This window comes from Bubalus bubalis, chromosome 8 (genome assembly GCF_019923935.1).
Source record: "Bubalus bubalis isolate 160015118507 breed Murrah chromosome 8, NDDB_SH_1, whole genome shotgun sequence".
Taxonomy (NCBI): domain Eukaryota; kingdom Metazoa; phylum Chordata; class Mammalia; order Artiodactyla; family Bovidae; genus Bubalus; species Bubalus bubalis.
In genome coordinates, this window is record NC_059164.1 from 76892615 (window position 1) to 76914514 (window position 21900).

The following is a 21900-nucleotide window of genomic DNA, read 5'->3' on the forward strand; positions in this document are numbered from 1 at the left end:
TCACTTTCACTTTTCACTTTCATGCATTGGAGAAGGAAATGGCAACCCACTCCAGTGTTCTTGCCTGGAGAATCCCAGGGACGGGGGAGCCTGGTGAGCTGCCGTCTATGGGGTCACACAGAGTCGGACACGACTGAAGTGACTTAGCAGCAGCAGCAATACTAATGCACTTTGCTACTAAACTCCATGAGAACCGAGACCATTACATTTTTTCTTAACAATCCATTCCCTGGAGCACAGTAAGAATTTAATAAATATTTAATGAATAAAAAAATTAGCGTTAAGTTCCTCAGTCGAATCGGCAAGATGGACTTCAGTGCCAGAGCGGGGCTCAGATGGCCCGTGGTTTCGCATCCTTGGAGGTCAATCGAAGCGCCAGATCCCTGCGAGGAGCAATAGGAACCAGTGGTTTTAAATTTTCTGGGCAACCGCTGATGGACTGACAGTATGTTGGGGCCTAATGGTGTGCACAAAACAAATAGCTGAGACTTGAGAAGACAAATGCCCTTCTCGCGCTCGACAAGCTTCTGAGAAGTCGGGCAGCCGAACCAATTTCAGCCTGAGATACCTCCGCTTTGGCGCCGCGATTTTGCAATCATTCAACGGCTCTACTGCGTCCTGACTGCTCTAGCCCCTAGAGGAGGTGACGTCGGAAGTCTCGACTGCTCCTCGCGGGGCGTGTCCACCCGCCGGCGTTTGCCCCACCCACTCCCTCACGCTCCACTTCCGGAAGGGCCTGTCACGCTCTCGGTGGCTAGGTGTTTCTACGCCTGACAGGTTAGCGTCTACGCGGGAGAAAAGAGTCGGGTCAGTCCTACTCCAAAAGCATTTGTTCCCGTCGTTCTGGAGACCGCTTTTGCGCTAGAGGCGAACTGTTTCTAGGGCAGCACGTCAGGGGCCACCTCCTTGTTGTTGCTGGGTTGCGACCTCCTGGAGCTGCGTGATTGGGGGACCCGTGGTGGGCTAATCTTGACCTTGCCCCGTGGTCCTTGGTGAGCATTTCCAGGAGCACATTTGTGAAGAGGTGGATCTGTGCACTTTGTCGGTGGTCCCAGGTTACAACAGTTTGAGAGAGGCCCTGCCTAGATGATTGTGTAAAAGAATATTCTGGCTCGGTGGTCATAATTCGTCTCCATCACAGCTGTGCTCCATAAGGGGGCTGACCATAGAAGTGATTTTCAGCGTCTAAGTGATTTTCGGGTGTTTGTATAAGCGTGCGTATGCATATTTGTCAGTCTGTGCGTGTGTGGAAAGGGCTGTAATTTAAAAAACCCACAAGTATTATATTTTGCTACTTTTCCTGGTCTCTTCCCCGCATTCCTCTTTATTCTCACCTGAGGGGCATTGCTGTCCTTCACCTTTGGATATAAACAACTCTCTACTTGAACTTACACATTTAAAACACAGATCTGACTGTTAATCCTCTACTTAAAACCTTACTGGCCTTCCCATTGATTCAGGATAGTACAAATTCCTTTGGGTGGATTGAAGACACTTCAAAGTCTTGTTTATGCTGAATTTTTCAGTCTCATCTCCTTTCATGGGAAACACACGTACACATATGTGCTGTATGCCCCTGTCATGCCATCCTGCAGTAATTTCATCTCTTTGGCTATGATAGTGTTTTATAATGGTTTACCCACATTTAGAAATTTACTTTTCCATTCAGTCAGAATTTAGTGATTTCGTGGTTATTGCCAGACACTGTTTTAGGAACTGGGGGGAAAATGAAGTTAAAATTGGGGAGAAAAAGCCCAACCTGCAGTCCTTTTGAAAAATAACAGCTTGATTGAAATATAGTTCACACACCATGGAATTTTTAAATACACATTGCTTTTTAGTGCTTTCACAAAGTTGTACAACCGACAACCACGGTTTTAAAACATTTTAATCGCCCCTGAAAGAAACCTTGTACCCATTAGCAGTCTCCCTTGAGTTCCTTCTTACCCTACCCCACTTTTAGCTCTAAGGAACTACTAATCTGCTGAATATATAAATATATTTGTCAATTCTGGACAATTCTAGAATAGGCTGATAAATAATAAACCATGTGGTCTTCTTTCGCTTAACATGTTGAAGGTGTATCAGCACTTCATTCCTTTTTATTGCTAAATATTGTTTCACTGTGTGGATAAACCACCAGTTACTTATCCATTGGTCCTGTTGATGGGTGTTTTAGTTGTTTTGGTTATCCTAAATAATGCTGCTATGAACGTTGGTGTACACATTTTTTTGTGTGTGAGCATAATGATTTCATTTCTCTTGGCTATGTATGTAAGAGTAGGATTCCTGGGTCATATGGTAATTCTACATTTAACATTTTGAAGAACTACCAGACTTTTTTTTTTTATTTAAAGCAGCTGCTGCTGCTGCTGCTGCTAAGTCGCTTCAGTCGTGTCCGACTCTGTGCGACCCCATAGACGGCAGCCCACCAGGCTCCCCCGTCCCTGGGATTCTCCAGGCAAGTTGGAGTGGGTTGCCATTTCCTTCTCCAATGCATGAAAGTGAAAAGTCAAAGTGAAGTCGCACAGTGGTGTCCGACTCTTCACGACTCCATGGACTGCAGCCTACCAGGCTCCTCCGCCCATGGGATTTTCCAGGCAAGAGTACTGGAGTGGGGTGCCATTGCCTTCTCCGAATTTAAAGCAGCTGCACCATTTTATATTCCTATAAGCAGTGTATAAAGGTTCTAATTTCTTCACATCCTTGCCAACGCTTATTATCTTTTTAATTTTGCTTATAATTCTAGCTGTCCTAGTGGGTGTGAAGCATTGTTTCGTTGTGGTTTTGATTTGTATTTCCCTGATGGCTAATGTTGAGCATCTTTTTGTGTGCTCTTGGCCACGTGTATATCTTCTTTGGAGAAATGTCTATTCATTCCTTTGCCCATTTAAAAACTAAGCTGTTGTTTACCATTGAGTTGTAAGAGTGCTTTATATATTCTAGGTCAGGTCTTTCATCAGCTGTATGACAGTCTTCAGGATTATACAATAGTTCCTTTAAATGGGAAACACATGAGCTTAATTTTGACTTTTCCTGGAGACCATGTTATACAGATCTGTGGGAGTAATTCAGGGTGAATTACTAAGCGTGAAAGACCAGGCTCAGGAAAATTGATGCGAAGACCCTGTGAGCAGCATTTTAAGATTTGAAAGATGAAGCAATGGAAAACAGTTTATATAATTTTTCTATTCCCTGCTAATTTTGCCTTTTCCTTATTGATTTGTAGGAGGTTTTTCTGTAGAGATATTAGCCCCTTAGCTGTTAGATATGGGACAGATATTTTCAGACTACTTGTTAATTTTTTTCTGTATTTTACTATTTTAATGCTTTACGTTTTTATGTGGTCAGTACTGTGAATGTTTTCCTTAAAAGGCTCCTGGGTGGTCGTTTGGGATACTGTTCTTAAATGATAGGAATTACAGAAACTGACATGTTAGTTACCTGGTTTGTCTGAGTTGCTGGTACTATGTTTAGCTTGACTGGCAAGCCTTATTTTATTGTGCTTTGATTATTGTGTTTTTTTACAAGTTGAAGGTCTCTGATGCAAATCTGCATCAAACAACTCTATTGGTGCCATTTCCCCACAACATTTGCTCACTTTGTGTCTCTATGTTACATTGTGGTAATTCTCACAATATTTCAAACTTTGTCATTATTATTAATTTGTTATGGTGATCTGTCAACTGTGATCCTTGATGTTGCCATTGTAATTGTTTTGGGGTGCATGAACTGTGCCCATATAAGACAGTGAAATTAATTGAGAAACTTGTGTGTTCTGACTGCTCCACCAACTGACTGTTACTCTGTTTCTCCCTCTCTCCTTGGGCTTCCATAGTCCCTGAAATGTAATATTGAAATTAGACTAATTGATAACCCTGCAGTGGCCTCTAAGTGTTCAAGTGAAAGCAGGTATTACACCGTCAGGCTTCCTGAGTAGCTCAGCTGGTAAAGAATCCGCCTGCAATGTGGGAGACCTGGGCTTGATCCCTGGGTTGAGAAGACCCCCTAGAGGAGGGCATGGCAACCCACTACAGTATTCTTGCCTGGAGACTCCCCAGGGACAGAGGAGCTTGGCAGGCTAAGTCTATGGGGTCACAAAGAGTTGGACACGACTGGGCGACTTTCACTTTCACTTTGGAAGAAGTTGATTCCAACCCTCATGGATAACTGTGAGGAGTTCAAGACTTGGTGGAGGACATAATTGCAGATGTGGTGGGAACAGCAAGAGAGCTAGAATTAGTAGTGGAGTCTATAAAGATGTGACTGAATTGCTGTGATCTCATGATATAACTTTAATGGATGAGGAATGGCTTCTTATGAATGAGCAAAGAAAGTGATTTCTTTAGATAGTACCTACTCCCAATGAAGATTATGTGAAGATTGTTGAAATGACAACAAAGTATTTAGAATATTACATCAACTTATTTGATACAATGGTGACAGTGTCTGAGAGCTTAACTCCAATTTTGAAAGAAGTTCTCCTGTGGGTAAAATGCTGTGTAACAGCATTACTTGCTACAGAGAAACCATTTAGGAAAGGAAAAGTCAGTGGATGCATTCAAACTTCAATACTTTAAGAAATTGATGCATCCACCTCAACCTTCAGCATTCATACACTGATCAGTCAGAGTGTGTGTGTGTTGCTTCAGTCATGTCCAACTCTTTGTGATCTATGAACTGTAGCCCGCCGGGCTCCTCTGTCCATGGGATTCTCCAGGCAAAATACTGGAGTGGGTTGCCATGCCCTCCTCCAGGGGATCTTCCCAACCCAAGGATTGAACCTATGTCTCTTACATGTCTGCTGCATCGGCAGGCAGGTTCTTTACCACCAGCACCACCTGATCAGTCAGTAGCCTCCAACATCAGAGAAAAACCCTTCACCAGCATAAAGATGTGACTCTGAAAGCCCACATGATGGTTAGCTTTTTTTTTTAGCAGTAAATTATTTTTAAATTATATATATTGGTTTTAGGTATAATACTGTTGTTGCACACTTAATAGACTGTGGTATAGTGTGAACATAACTATCACATGCCCTGGGAAAACAGAAAATTCATGTAACTCACTTTATTGCAATATTCACTTAATTGTGACAGTCTGGAGCGGAACCCACAACATCTCGAAGTGTGCCTGTAGAGTGTTCCTTGTTTCAGACTCTTGTGCCTCCCTGTCTTTCTGCCTTGAAAAGCATGCTAAAATCTGCTTCAGCTTTGTTCTTTAAGCTTTCTATAACACTTAGTTATTTTCTTATTCTCATCTTCATGTTTAGTATAGTGCATTAGATTTTTGAGAACTGTGCTGGACAGTTGGTTGTCAAATACAGGTACTTAACACATGCCCGCAGAAGTTTATTTGAAGATTTTATATGTGCAGAGCTTGAGTGTAACTATGCTGGTTCTGTATTGGTTGTGACATGCTGGGAATAGTAGTTTTGTAAAATCCTATTAACATTATTTGGCTCATTTCATTGATTTAAAGGTAGTGGTAATTCAGGTATTTTTAGGGTCTCTGAACCTTTTGAGTAATTGAGGAAAACTATATATCATAGCTCCCTAGAAAATGGCTCCTATGTAAAATTCTAATTTACATGCAATACCTGAGGCTTCATTATTTCCATATGGCCTGATTTGTCGGGAGGACTGTGTGTTTCTTGCTCTAGTATTTGCTTTTTTTTTTTTTTTTAATTGTGGTAAAATGTCCATAACATGAAATTTAGCATTCTAACCATTTAAGTGTACTATTCAGCGACATTAAGTGCATTCATTTTGTTGTGGAACTCTTATCACCATCCTCTCCAGAACCTTTATCTTCCTGAACTGCAATTCTGTATAACCTGTTACATAATAATGCCCCAGTTCCCCCTCTCTCCAGCCCTGGTAGCCATCTTTCCACTTTGTCTCTAGAATACAGTATTTCTCTTTGTGTCTGATTTATTTTGCTTTGTATCATGTCTTTCAGATTCATCCTTGTGGCATATTGCAGAATTTTCTTCCTTTTTAAGGCTAAATAATAGTCCATTGTATGCATATATCACATTTTGTTTATCCATTCATTAGTTCATGGATGTGTGGGTTGTTTCCATCTTTTGGCTATTATGAATAGTGCGTCTATAAACATTGGTACACAGTTATTGTTTGAGTTCTCTTGAGTGTATACCGTTAAGTGGAATTCCTGGGCCATAGGATACTGGGCTTCCCCAGTAGCGCAGCTGGTAAGTAATCTGCCTGCAATGCAGGAGACCCTTGTTTGATTCTTGGGTTGGGAAGACTCCCTGGAGAAGGGATTGGCTACCTATTCCAGTATTCTTGGGCTTCCCTGGTGGCTCAGATAGTAAAGAATCCACCTGCAATGCAGAAGACCTGGGTTCGATCCCTGGGTTGGGAAGACCCCTGGAGGAGGGCATGGCAACCCACTCTAGTATTCTTGCCTGGAGAATCCCCATGGACAGAGGAGCCTGGTGGGCTACAGTCCATAGGGTCGCAAAGAGTCGGACGTGACTGAATGACTAAGCACAGCACAGGGTAATTCTTGGTTTGATTTTTTGAGGAACTATCAGTTTGCTTCAGTGTTTTTTTGTCATTCACATAAAATATGAGGCTTAAAAGAATTGTGTAACTTAGGCATGTATTAATGATCACATTTACCTTTCTAAAAATATGAATTCAAAGAGCCATCTCCTGGTTGAAGGTATGTGGGAATTTTAGTCTTAGGTTTTGGAAATCTTGGAGTTTTAAAATTATGTGCTAGAATTAAGATTAAATAAGTTTACCTGGATAGGTTCCCAGATCCCAAACTTGTTTATGATCTAATCTCCTGCCCCCCCCCCCCCTTTTTTTTTTTGCTGTTGTTTGATTTCAGTGTTTGTTTTCTGTGTTTTCAATCTTTTGGGGAAATTACTTGTCATGGCAGATGGTAAGATGGCAGTGATTTTGCAGACTTGCATCATTGCAGAGGTCTGGATTGTTCTGTTATGCTGAGTATCTTATTGGGTACTTTGGCAGTTACTCTGGTATGTTGTGAATACTGCTGCTTCTGACAGGCAAGTTTAGTGCAAAGATATCCATGTCATTAATTAGTGAAGAGTGGGAAAATGACCAATATTATTCTGTTATTACTATACCATTATTTTTTCAACTACTCCCCTGAAGTTGAAAGTGTTGTGTTGTTGTGGGTACTGGGATCCCTCTCAATAACTGGCCTCTCTGTGATCAGTGGGGAAGTGTAGACAAACAGACAGAGGTATGACTCAGCCAAACCTTAGAAAACTAAGATCTCATGCTTGCCAGACTGTCTCTTCCCCTTCCGCTCCAATTCTAACATCTTTCGTAAACTCCCTGTTTAATATTTCCTCATCACTGTTACAGCCCATACCCCATGGTAAACAGCAAGCGTATTATCAGGAGAGATGGAAGGAACAAAGGTGTTAACGTGGCTTTTGCTCTCAGTTTGGGTCAGTTGGTCATCTGGGCTCTCTCAGCGGGTCATCTGTTGTGTGGGCTCTTGGTATCTTATTTCATTTGGCAACTGCAGATGCACTTGAAAGGTCCCCGGGTGGGTATGGGTGCTCCAGACTCTTGGAACTTGAATGTAACTTAGATTTGTATGGGATTTCCCTGTCATCAAAAATACCTAGATTACATGGATGCTGAGTATCCAGCCTGGACTGTTTATGCTCCAGCTTTTTGAGTAAGACTAAACACACTCATAAAATTTTCATAAAATTCTTCTTTTGAGGTTACCAGAGAAAGGTGAATATTAACTCCTAGTTTTTAGTAATAGATTGTTAGCTTTCATCAGACTTGTTTTTGCTAGGGATAAAGTGATTTTACTGCTGGTGTACACCATTAACCTTTAGAAATGTTTCCAAGTCCATATTAAATATTTCAACATGCTTGTGTCAGATCAGGACCTTTCTATAGCTCAAATTGAGGTATAAACAGCAAAATTTGAATTTTATGTGAATGTTTTTGCATTCTAACTTTAGGATTTTTCTTCCTTTCTATAAACACGTGGTGCTGAGTATTTTTATCCTGTTATTCTGTCCTGTCCTTTATCATGCAGTACATGCCTATTTTACCTTTTGGTTTAGTTCTGTAAGTGGTAATACATGTATAGATTTGTGTAACTGCTACTGTAGTCAGGGTACACCTCACCTCAAAAACTCCCTTCTGCTCTCTTCAGGGTCACTTTTCTGTTACCCAGGTAACCAAAAAGTAAATGTCATTTTGTGCTTTTTACTGTGGGAAGCAGTAAGGTGATTTCCCTTTCTTTTCTCTTTACCAGTGATTTTTACTCAAATGCGATGGACTAAAAAGGATAAAATAAACATAATCCCTTTTCATTTTCTTTCAGAAACTCAAAACTTTTTCACAAACTTCATTAGGAATAAGATCATTTTGCCTGTGATGCCTTCCAACAGGGGGCAGTGTTGGGCCATAACAGGACACACAGATTGCTGCTAAATAACTAACTAGAAGTTTTTACTTCAGGAAAACAGGACAGTTAATTAAGAATTGACATTTAACTCTAGAATCCACTTTCTTTGGATCTATTCCAAAAGCTGTCTTACTCCTAGCAAAGCAATCTATGGATGAAAGCATCCTTTAATTCTTTTGTATTTGTTTTCAGATAGTTTTAAGTGTTTGTAGAATTAGGAGTTAAGTCTTTAAGGTTAACCTCTGTGGAAGGAATACCTGCAGTATTATGGGTGAGTCTGTGAATCCTCCCTTCCAGCCCCTCCCTGTGATCTGGTAGACGTTTATCAGAGACGCACGTCAGGTGTTCTATATTCCAGTGTTCTTGATTGCGGGTAGAACCCCATGTATAACATCCCTCACAGTTGATAGCATGAATTAATCAGCAAATGGAGCAGATGCAGAAGAAAGATGGAGATTTTGATCGCCAGGATCCTGAGTTTGAAGCTTTAATGGAGATGTTTAGTGAGAAATGATGAAGTGGAGCCTCTGAGACATTCACAGTTAGGTGATTCAGGTTTTCAAACCTAACTCACTCAAAAAGGGATTCCTGACTTGTATCTGGTAGTATGTACTTCCCTGGGAATTGGTACCACCATTTATCCGGATGCTCACGCAGGATACTGGGAATCATCTTGAAGACCTCTCAACATTCTCTTAATTCTACCTTTTAGGTAGACTTTCTCAGACCTGGTTACTTCATTTCTACTTCTGTCATCCAAGTACAAACTACCTTTATCTCTCACCTAGATTCCACTTCCTAACTGGTCTGCCTAAATGTGATAAAGAATCTGCCTGCCAATGCAGGCGGAGAAGGCAATGGCACCCCACTCCAGTACTCTTACCTGGAAAATCCCATGGACAGAGGAGCCTGGTGGGCTGCAGTCCATGGGGTCACTAAGAGTCGGATATGACTGAACGACTTCACTTTCACTTTTCACTTTCATGCACTGGAGAAGGAAATGGCAACCCACTCCAGTGTTCTTGCCTGAAGAATCCCAGGGACGGGGGAGCCTGGCGGGCTGCCATCTATGGGAACACGACTGAAGCAACTTAGCAGCAGCAGCCAGTGCAGGAGGTGCAAGTTTGATCCCTGGGTTGGAAAGATCCTCTGGAAAAGGAAGTGGCAATCCACTCCAGTGTTTTTGCCTAGGAAATCCCATGGACATAGGAGCCTGGTGGGCTACAGTCCGTGGAGTTGTAAAGAGTCGGACATGACTTAGCAACTAAACAACAACAAAAGGTGATATTTCTAACTTTATTTTTCACACAAAAACTATTTTAAAAAATATAAAATGTGATCATGTCAAACTTGTACTTGAAACTTTTCTATTATTTACCATTATGCTTAGGATAAGCCAGAAATATTTAGTTTGACCAACAGTCCACCCTTCCAGCCCCTCCCTGTGATCTGGCTTCTCTGCTTACTGCTACAGCCTCACATTATGCCACTTTTCCCTTGGTCTCTATGCTCCATCTTCTCTGGTGTCTTCTTTGTTCCTTGTTTGGACTAGGGGAGCAGAAAAAAGCAGGGGGACCTGTTTTTAAGCCAACATGCATTTTAAGTAAAGAAGTGATGGCTTAGGAATATATTAAAATTTGTGGCTAATGGGGACTCATCACTTGGTCACTTTTCCACTCAAATCTCAGGATAAAAGCACATCTGAGTTCAGATTCTGTGTAGAAAAAGATTATATTCTGATTGAGAAAAGAAAGTTTAGGACCAGGCAGTCATTACCCTGGTATATTTGAAGTGTAGACAATGCTTTGTATTTGAGAACTTTCAGTGTGCCTAAAATGACTCTCTTTGTAAAGTCATTCTTCTCGCCTTTAATTATCCATTAACTTTGATTTTCATGTATTTGAGTCTTGCCACAGCCACCGGTTGGACCACACAACCACCTGGGGCTTAGATGCTGTTGGTGGTACCCCGAGTAAGCGGTAATAGCACAGCCTGTTCTTGCATTTCTGGCTTCCTGGGGCAGTTCATTCCTTTTTGGGAGAGTTTAAGTTCTCTGTCTTGTCGAGATCTCTGGCCTGCAGTTTTCCCACACTGGTTCTAGCTTTCCCTGGAGGCATAGAGAACAAGCCTAACTTCTCTTCCCCCATTAGCTATTGAAGTAGCTGTTGTGGCTCCCAGCATATTCTCCTTTGTAAATCTCCTTAGCTTCAAGTATTGCTCATTATTCTGGGTACTTTCTACTGACTGTCCTCCGGTTTAGTGTTTGAAAGTGTGTTTTGAGACTGCATGCAACACAGTCACTTAAGACACGAGTTAAAAGTGAAGATTCTTATTGGATTAAGATGGTAAATTAACTTCTGATCTAGCTCCCTATTGAAACCCTACTGAAACTATAGTAAAGATCCAAAGGACAGAACATCAGGCAAGGAGATGAGCAGTACAGTTTGAAAAACTGAAAAGCCTAAACAAGAATGAGTGGCAATTTATCTAGACACCCAAAACTGAAAAGCTTAAACAAGAATGGCAATTATCTAGACATGCAAGACTCATGAACCCTAAATTGGCAGATCAGATTTACCTTGTAAATCCTCAAAAAGCTCAAAAACTAGGCAATACTAGATATCTCTGGAAATTGGGATACAAGGGAGATGAAATAGGAAGATTGGGTGAATATTGCTGATTAGTAACTCCCAACGGATGCTGTTCACTTTGGGACAGATTCTGGAGACTCACAGCAATGATCTCTGGATAAAATAGGATTTCCATGTGGGAAGGCATTCCTAGCACTTCTCAGGAAATTTTACGTTTATTAAAATTCCAAAAGCTGAGGAAAACCATTTAAATAGTCAGGGAAACAGGAAAAAGGAATTTAAAATTCCCTGAGAATTACAGTTTAACAATCAATACTATTGGTTACCATTTGTTTTAAGAGTTCCACTGGCATCAAGGGGAAAGCAAGAATGGGGCATGCTGACATACTTAGTAGAAAGTACAGGTCTGGGAACTGAGAAAGCATCTGGGAGAAAAGCAGAATCATGATTAATAAGCTGGTCTTACTCATAGTTTTTGCCATCTTATAAATATGTTTTCATCTTCTATCTGCTGCTAACAGGTATTCTTAGGAGTAAAATAAGTTTATATTAATTGTAAATCCTATGAGTGGTGTTCCAAGAAATTTACAAGTTTGGGAGCAAACTAAATTGGTAAATTGGCAGTTACAATTTAGTATTTTGTGTAGTATTGTTAACCTTGCTATGAGATCTCAATGTTGTATATATAAATATTACCCAATAATATTTGATGGTGTTTTCAAGTTCAGAATATTCACTGATAAACTGTAGGTTTTTTTTTTTTTCCCCCTGAATACTAAGGAAATGAAGGTATGAATTTTTTATGGAATTCTCCAGTATGAAATAAGAACTTAATATAAAATCTGAATACTAAAAGCAGTATTTCAAAGCCAAGCCAAAACCAGAGTAAGCAAAATAGTTTATTATTAAATTACAGGCGATTATAGAGGTAACATGTGCCCCAATACTTCACCTGAGGGATTCTTTTTTGATACACTTTGTATTTGACCAATGTCAATGCAAAATGAGTGGAATTTTTCTACATCTGGAATATTTATTATGAAAGACTTTTGAACAGGACAAATAATACATGGTGTATTTTAAAATTTCATTTGTATTTCACCTTTTACAAAGATGTTAATTTGTCATTTTATATTAATGTTTCTTTTTAAAGATCTTGCTCTTTTTTCAGATTTCTCGAGGATAATGATGCATAACATTATGTAAGTTAAAGATGTGCAAAGTGATTATTTGGTACATGTATGTATTTTGAAATGATTGCTACAGTACAGTTAGTTAATAAGTCTGTCACCTCACATAATTACCACTTGTGTGTGAGTATGTGGTGAGAACATTTAAGATTTACTCTCATGGCAACTGTCAGTTATATAATAGTATTAACTGTAGTCACTACACTGTACATTAGATCCCCAGAATTAATTCATCTCATAATGGGAGATTTTTGTTTCTTGACCAGCCTCTTCCCATTTCCTCAGTGCCAAGCCCTTGGCAAACACCATTCTCTGTTTCAATGAGTTTGTGCTATACATTCCATATATAAGTGGTATCATAGAGAAAATGTTTTTCTCTAACTTGTTCAGCTATCAGGTTTCATTGATGTGTCCCAAATAGCAGAATTTCCTTCATTTTTTAAAAATGACTGAATGATATTCTAGTGTATGTGTATATATCCATTTTTATCCATTTATCTATCAGTGGACACTTTGGTTATTTCTGTGTCTTCATTACTGTGAATAATGCTGTAATGAACACAGGGAGTATGGAAGTCTCTTTGACATAGTGATTTCATTTCTTTTGGATGTATAACCAGAAGTGGGATTGCTGGATCATATGGCAGTTTTATTTTTAATTTTTTGAGGAATATCAATACTGTTTTCCATGCTGCTAAGTCACTTCAGTCGTGTCCGACTCTGTGCGACCCCATAGACGGCAGCCCACTAGGCTCCCCGTCCCTGGGATTCTCCAGGCAAGAACACTGGAGTGGGTTGCCATTTCCTTCTCCAGTGCATGAAAGTGAAAAGTGAAAGTGAAGTCGCTCAGTCGTGTCCGACCCTCAGCAACCCCATGGACTGTAGCCTTCCAGGCTCCTCCGTCCATGGGATTTTCCAGGCAAGAGTACTGGAGTGGGGTGCCATTGCCTTCTCCAACTGTTTTCCATAGTGCTATACTGATTTATATTCCTGTCAAAAATACAGAGGGGTTTCCTTTTCTCACGTTCTTCTCAACACTTATCTCTTGTTTTTTTGAGGTGTGGGGTGGTATCTCATTGAGGTTTTGATTTGCATTTTTCTGATAATTAGTGATGTTGAGTATCTTTTCTTGTGCTTGTTGGTCATTTGTATGTCTTCTCTGGAAAAATGTCCATTCAGGTCCTTTGTTCATTTTTAATCAGGTTATTTGCTTTTTGTTATTGAATTTTATGAGTTATATATTTTTGATATTAGCCCTTATGAAATACATGATTTGCAAATATTTTCTCCTACTCTGTAGATTGCCTTTTCATTTTGTTGATTCTTTTGCTGTGCAAAAGCTTTTTAATTTGATGTAGTCTCATTTGTTGATTCTTTTGGTGCCATATCTGAAAAAGTCATTGCCAAGAAAATGTCAAGGATCTTTTAATCTTGCTTTCTTCTAGGAGTTTTATGTTTAAGGTCTTACATTTACATCTTTAATAATCCATTTCTGAGTTCATTTTGTGAGTGGTGTAAGGGTTTCATTTCATTCTTTTGCATGTAAATATCCAATTTCCCCAGCAGTATTTATTGTAGAGATTGGCTTTTCTCAATTGAATATTTTTGACTACTTTGTCAAACATTGGTTGACCACATATACATGGGTTTATTTCTGGGCTCTCAATTCTGTTTCATTGATCTATATGTCAGTTTTTAATGCCAGTATCATACTGTTTTGATTGTTATAGCTTTGTGATATAGGTAAAAATCAGGAAGTATGATTTTTTTTTTCTTCTCAGGATTTTTTGGGCTATTTGAGTCTTTCATGGTTCCATACAAATTTTACAACTATTTTCTACTTCTGTAAAAAAAATGCAGTTGAGATTTTTGTAGGGATTGCATTAAATCTGTAGATGGCTCTGAGGTCAGGGGCAGAAGCCGGGAGGACCCCATGCCCGAAGGGTGGCGGCCAAGAGGAGTTACCCCACGTCCGAGGTCGGGGCAGCGGTCGAGAGTACCAGACTGCGATGGTGCAGGAACGGCCTAGAGGAGCTGCCCCGCGTCCGAGGTCGGGGGGGCAGCCGAGAGGAGCGGCGACCAGAGGAGTTCGCGTCCAAGGTCAGGGGTGGCGACGAGAGGAGTTACCCCGCGTCCCAGGTCAGGGGCCGCGGCCGGGAGGAGATGCCCCATGCCCCCCGAGGCCAGGGGCGGCAGGCGGGAGGAACTACCCCACGCCCCCACGCCCCCACGCCCGAGGCCAAGGGCGGTGGCCTGGAGGAGCAACCCCATGCCCGAGGCCAGGGGCGGTGGCCGGGAGGACCAACCTCACATCCAAGAAGCCGTGGCTGCGTGGGCGCAGGAGGGCCTAGAGGAGCTATCCCATGTTGAAGGTCAGAAAGGGCGGTGGTGAGGAGATACCCCTCGTCCAAGGTAAGGAGCAGTGGCTGCGCTTTGCTGGAGCAGCCGTGAAGAGACACCCCACGCCCAAGGTAAGAGAAACCCAAGTAAGACGGTAGGTGTTGCAAGAGGGCATCAGAGGGCAAACACACTGAAACCATACTCACAGAAAACTAGTCAATCTAATCACACTAGGACCACAACCTTGTCTAACTCAATGAAACTAAGCCATGCCCGTGGGGCAACCCAAGACAGGCGGGTCATGGTGGAGAGATCTGACAGAATGTGGTCCACTGGAGAAGGGAATGGCAAACCACTTCAGTATTCTTGCCTTGAGAACCCCATGAACAGTATGAAAAGGCAAAATGATAGGATACTGAAAGAGAAACTCCCCAGGTCAGTAGGTGCCCAATATGCTACTGGAGATCAGTGGAGAAATAACTCCAGAAAGAATGAAGGGATGGAGCCAAAGCAAAAAGAATACCCAGCTGTGGATGTGACTGGTGATAGAAGCAAGGTCTCATGCTGTAAAGAGCAATATTGCATAGGAACCTGGAATGTCAGGTCCATGAATGAAGGCAAATTGGAAGTGGTCAAACAAGAGATGGCAAGAGTGAATGTCGACATTCTAGGAATCAGCGAACTGAAATGGACTGGAATGGGTGAATTGAACTCAGATGACCATTATATCTACTACTGCGGGCAGGAATCCCTCAGAAGAAATGGAGTGGCCATCATGGTCAACAGAAGAGTCCGAAATGCAGTACTTGGATGCAATCTCAAAAACGACAGAATGATCTCTGTTCGTTTCCAAGGCAAACCATTCAGTATCACAGTAATCCAAGTCTATGCCCCAACCAGTAATGCTGAAGAAGCTGAAGTTGAACAGTTCTATGAAGACCTACAAGACCTTTTAGAACTAACACCCAAAAAAGATGTCCTTTTCATTATAGGGGACTGGAATGCAAAAGTAGGAAGTCAAGAAACACCTGGAGTAACAGGCAAATTTGGCCTTGGAGTACAGAATGAAGCAGGGCAAAGACTAATAGAGTTTTGCCAAGAAAATGCACTGGTCATAACACACACCCTCTTCCAACAACACAAGAGAAGACGCTATACATGGACATCACCAGATGGTCAACACCGAAATCAGATTGATTATATTCTTTGCAGCCAAAGATGGAGAAGCTCTATACAGTCAGCAAAAACAAGACCGGGAGCTGACTGTGGCTCAGACCATGAACTCCTTATTGCCAAATTCAAACTGAAATTGAAGAAAGTAGGGAAAACCACTAGACCATTCAGGTATGACCTAAATCAAATCCCTTATGATTATACAGTGGAAGTGAGAAATAGATTTAAGGGCCTAAATCTGATAGATAGAGTGCCTGATGAACTATGGAATGAGGTTCGTGACATTCATTGTACAGGAGACAGGGATCAAGACCATCCCCATGGAAAAGAAATGCAAAAAAGCAAAGTGGCTGTCTGGGGAGGCCTTAGAAATAGCTGTGAAAAGAAGAGAAGCGAAAAGCAAAGGAGAAAAGGAAAGATATAAACATCTGAATGCAGAGTTCCAAAGAATAGCAACAAGAGATAAGAAAGCCTTCCTCAGCGATCAATGCAAAGAAATAGAGGAAAACAACAGAATGGGAAAGACTAGGGATCTCTTCAAGAAAATCAGAGATACCAAAGGAACATTTCATGCAAAGATGGGCTTGATAAAGGACAGAAATGGTATGGACCTAACAGAAGCAGAAGATATTAAAAAGAGATGGCAAGAATACACAGAAGAACTGTACAAAAAAGATCTTCACGACCCAGATAATCACGATGGTGTGATCACTCATTTAGAGCCAGACATCCTGGAATGTGAAGTCAAGTGGGCCTTAGAAAGCATCACTACGAACAAAGCTAGTGGAGGTGATGGAATTCCAGTTGAGCTCTTTCAAATCCTGAAAGATGATGCTGTGAAAGTGCTGCACTCAATATGCCAGCCAATTTGGAAAACTCAGCAGTGGCCACAGGACTGGAAAAGGTCAGTTTTCATTCCAATCCCAAAGAAAGGCAATGCCAAAGAATGCTCAAACTACTGCACAATTGCACTCATCTCACACGCTAGTAAAGTAATGCTCAAAATTCTCCAAGCCAGGCTTCAGCAATATGTGAACCGTGAACTTCCTGATGTTCAAGCTGATTTTAGAAAAGGTGGAGGAACCAGAGATCAAATTGCAAACATCCGCTGGATCATGGAAAAAGCAAGAGAGTTCCAGAAAAACATCTATTTCTGCTTTATTGACTATGCCAAAGCCTTTGACTGTGTGGATCACAATAAACTGTGGAAAATTCTGAAAGAGATGGGAATACCAGACCACCTGTCCTGCCTCTTGATAAATTTGTATGCAAGTCAGGAAGTAACAGTTAGAACTGGACATGGAACAACAGACTGGTTCCAAATAGGAAAAGGAGTTCGTCAAGGCTGTATATTGTCACCCTGTTTATTTAACTTCTATGCAGAGTACATCATAAGAAACGCTGGGCTGGAAGAAGCACAAGCTGGAATCAAGATTGCTGGGAGAAATATCAATAACCTCAGATATGCAGATGACACCACCCTTATGGCAGAAAGTCAAGAGGAACTAAAAAGCCTCTTGATGAAAGTGAAAGAGTAGAGTGAAAAAGTTGGCTTAAAGCTCAACATTCAGAAAACGAAGATCATGGCATCTGGTCCCATCACTGCATGGGAAATAGATGGGGAAACAGTGGAAACAGTGTCAGACTTTGTTTTTCTGGGCTCCAAAATCACTGCAGATGGTGACTGCAGCCATGAAATTAAAAGACACTTACTCCTTGGAAGGAAAATTGTGACCAACCTAGATAGCATATTCAAAAGCAGAGACATTACTTTGCCAACAAAGGTTCGTCTAGTCAAGGCTATAGTTTTTCCTGTGGTCATGTATGGATTTGAGAGTTGGACTGTGAAGAAGGTTGAGCGCAAGGAATTGATGCTTTTGAAGTGTGGTGTTGGAGAAGACTCTTGAGAGTCCCTTGGGCTGCAAGGAGATCCACCCAGTCCATTCTGAAGGAGATCAGCCCTGGGATTTCTTTGGAAGGACTGATGCTAAAGGTGAAACTCCAGTACTTGGGCACCTCATGCGAAGAGTTGACTCATTGGAAAAGACTCTGATGCTGGGAGGCATTGGGGGCAAGAGGAGAAGGGGACGACAGAGGATGAGATGGCTGGATGGCATCACTGACTCGATGGACGTGAGTCTGAGTGAACTCCAGGAGTTGGTGATGGACAGGGAGGCCTGGCGTGCTGCAATTCATTGGGTTGCAAAGAGTTGGAGACGACTGAGCGACTGATCTGATCTGATCTGATAGATAGCTTTGGGTAGTATGGCTATTTTTTTTTTTTTTTAACAATATTGTCTTCCAGTTTATGAATATGAGCTATAATCCCATTTATTTGTGTCTTCAACTTATTTATCCCATTTATTTAGTGTCTTATGGTTTTTAGAATACAGATTTTTCACCTTCTTGGCTAATATATTTTTAAGTATTTTAATTTTTTCAGTGTTATTATAAAGGGGTTTGTTTTCGTTATTTCTTTTTCAGATATTTTATAGGGAATGAATAGAAATGCTTTGGTTTCTGTATGTTGGTTTTATGTCCTATAATTTTACTGAATTTATTGATTAACTTTTTGGTATAGTCATTAGGATGTTTTACATAGCAGATCATGTCATCAAGACAGAGACACTTTTCTTTCTTTCTGATTTGAATGCCTTTTATTTTCTTTTCTTGCCTAATTGCTTTGGTTAACACTTTGAATATTATTTTGAATAGGAATGGTAAGAATGGGCATTCTTGACTTATTCCTGATCTTAGAGGAAAGACTTCAAGCATTTCACCATTGAGTATGATATTAACTGTTGTCTGGCTTTTATTATATTGATGTACATTTCTTTTCTACTCTCTGTGTTGGAAGTTTTTATCATGAAAGCATATGGAATTTTTGTTAAATCATTTTTCTGCATCTGTAGAAATAATATGATTTTAAACTTTGATTGTGTTAAATCACATTTGTTGATTTGCAGATGTTGAACCATTCTTGCATCCCAGGAATAAATTTCAGTTGATCATGGTGACTTTAAATATGCTGTTGAATTTGCTTGTACTTTGCTGAGTGTTTTTATATCTGTATTCATCAGATATGTTGGCCTGTAGTTTTCTTTTGTTGTATTATCTGTGTCTGTATGTGGCTTTGATATCAGGGTAATGCTAGTCTGGTAAAATGAGTTTATCTCCTTTTTGTTTTTTTTGCAAGAGTTTGAGAAGGATTGTTGTTAACTCATTTTCAGATGTTTGTAGAATTTACTAGAGAATCCCTAAGTTGAGAAGATCCCCTGGAAAAGGGAATGGCTACCCACTCCAGTATTCTTGCCTGGAAAATTCCAGGGACAGAGGAGCCTGCCAGGCTCCACATGGACCTGCCAGTCCATGGGGTCACAAGGAGTCAGACACGAGTGAGCAACTAAACACATGCTAGTGTGGTCGTTAGGAGTTTTTCCATCACTGAGTCAGTCTCCTTACTCCATGATGGGTCTGTTCAGATGTCCATTTCTTCATGTTTCCTTTTTGATAGGGTTTATGCTTCTAGGAATTCATCCATTTCATCTGGGTTATCCCAGTTTGTTGGCAACAATTGCTTATAGTAATCTCTTCTGATTCTTTGTTTTATGTGGTATCATATGTGATGTCTTCTCTTTCACTTCTGATTTCGTTTATTTGAGTCTTCTCTCTTTTAGTTTATCTGGCTAAAGGATTTTGAATTTTGTTTATTTTATCAAAACCAGCTCTTATTTTGTTGATTTTTCTATTGCTTTTCTAGTCCCAATTTTATTTATTTCTGCTGTCAATCATTGTTATTTCTTTCAGCTAACTTTGGACTTAGTCGATCTTCTCTTTCTAGTTTGTTGAAGTTTAAGTTGTTTATTTGATATTTTTCTTTTTCTTAATGTAGGCATTTAAAGCTATAAACTTCCCTCTTAAGACTGCGTTTGTTGCATCCCACGAATTCTGGAATGTTATGTTTTCTTTTTCATTTGTTGCAAGATTTTTAAAATTACCTTTTTGACTCCTCCATTAACCTATTGGTTGTTCAGGGTTATGTTGTTTGATTTTCACGTTTTTGGATTTTCCAATTTTCCTTCTGTCAGTGGTATCATATAGGTCAGAAAAGATACTTGGTGTGCTTTCAGTTTCTTAAGCTTGCTAAGGCTTGTTTTGTGACTGCACATATGATCTGTGTTGGAGTATGTTTTGTGTATGCTTCTGCTTTGGAGTGGGATGTTCTATATTTGTCTGTTAGACCCATTTGGTTTAACATACAGTTCAAGAACAAGGTTTCCTTATTGGTTTCTGAGTGACCTATCCATTGTTGAAAGTGGGGCACTGGGAGTCCCCTACTGTTATTGCATTGTTGTCTGTTTCTTCCTTTGTATCTGCTTAAGATATATATGTGGTACATTGTTAGGTGTGTGTGTACGTATGTTTATGTGTGATCAGTATATCCTCTTGATGAATTTGACCCATTTATCATTATCTGATAACCTTCTTTGTTTCTTTTTTGAACTTTTGAGTTAAAGGCTATCTCCCTCTGAAATAAATATAGCTTCCTAGGCTCTCTTTTGGTTTCCATTTGCATGGAATATCCCTGCATTTTGAGCCTATTTGTATAACTAAAGCTGAAGTTTGTCTCTTACATGCATCACATAGTTGGGGCTTGTTTTTTTATTTGTATAGCCACCTTATCCCTTTTGATTGGAGAATTTAGTCCATTTCATTTAAAGTAATGTTGATAGGTATGTGCTTATTGCCATTTTGTTGTTTTCTGCCTGTTTTATAGAAACTTAAAAAAAAAAAAGTCAGATTTCTAGGCCCCATCTTCAGACTCAGTGAAATAGAGCCTATTTTTATAAGTAATTTCCAGGACTCTACATAATAAATCTTACTGTTAGGTAAAAATTGTTACTCTATTTGATATGGTGTCCTCTTAAGTGCATTGCCCAGTATTATTGATGTGGTCTGAAGAGTACAGAGTAAAGCAGGTTCATATCTTTCCTACTTGTATTTCCCATGCTTGTGTATATAAGGAAATTATTCTCTTCTCCCCAGTTTATTGAGATGTATCATAGTGATCTCTTACCCTTTCACGAGTCTTTAATGCTAGTTTTGTTTCCAAGTAATTAGAAAAATTTGAATTATTTTTATTGAAGTATAGTTTATGATATATCAGTTTCAGATGTACAAGATAGAGATTCAGAATTTTTAAAGATTATATTTCATTTGTAGTTATCATAATGCATTAGCTATATTCTCTGTGTTGAGCAGTGTATCACTGTAGCTTATTTTATACTTGGTAGTTTGTACCTCTTTTTAAAAAACATTTATTTTGCTGTGCTGACTCTTGGTTGCAGCACACAGGATCTCTGATCTGCATTGCAGCATGTGGAATCTTTTTGGTTGCAGAATGCAAACTCTTAGTTGCGGAATGTGGGATCTAGTTCCCTGACCAGGGATTGAACCCGCACACCCTGCGCTGGGAGCATGGAGCCTTAGCCGTTCAAACACCAGAAAAGTCCCAGTCTGTACCTCTTAATCCTCTACTTCTATCTTGCCCCTTCCACCTTTCCTCTCCCCACTGGTAACCACTAGTCTTTCCTCTACTTCTGTGAGTCTGTTTCTTCTTTATCTATATTCACATCTGTTGTGTTTTTTAGATTCCACATACAAGTGATATCACACAGTATTTGTCTTTCTCTGTCTGACTTATTTCACTAAGCATAATACCCTCTCGCTCCATCCATATTGTTGCAAATGGCAAAATTTCATTTTTTATGGCTATGTATTATTCTACTGTACACACACGCACACACACACATTTTGTTGTTATTCAGTCACTAAGTTGTGTCTGACTCTCTGGACTGCAGCCCGCCAGGCTCCTTTGTCCTCTGTTATCTCCTGGAGTTTGCTCAGATTCATGCCCATTGACTTGGTAATGCTACCTAACCATCTTACCCTCTGCTCCTACTTTTTTCTTATTTTACTCAAGTATAGTTGATTTACAGTGTTGTGTTTAATTTCTGCTGTACAGGAAAGTAACTCAGTTATACGTGTGGGTACATATATATATATATATATATTTTCATATTCTTTTCCATAATGGTTTATCACAGGATATTGAATATAATTCCCTATGCTACACAGTTGGAACTTGTTGTTTATCCATGTCATAC

General features: G+C 40.1%; 1 protein-coding gene across 11 annotated transcripts in view; it reads left to right on the plus strand.

Annotated features, from left to right (window-relative positions):
- The first annotated feature begins 683 nt into the window (after positions 1 to 683).
- Positions 684 to 21900, plus strand: part of LOC102398106 (cytochrome c oxidase assembly factor 1 homolog) — a 98781-nt gene continuing 77564 nt past the window's right edge. For 3 of the 11 annotated variants that reach the window (XM_044946807.1, XM_044946806.1, XM_006049306.3), the window contains exon 1: positions 684 to 777. The gene's annotated coding sequence lies outside the window, so the exon portion shown is untranslated. Of the gene's footprint in view, positions 808 to 853; positions 993 to 21900 lie in introns of those variants that run through there. The other 8 variants (XM_006049309.3, XM_006049308.3, XM_006049310.3 and 5 more) reach the window with 5 other exon arrangements.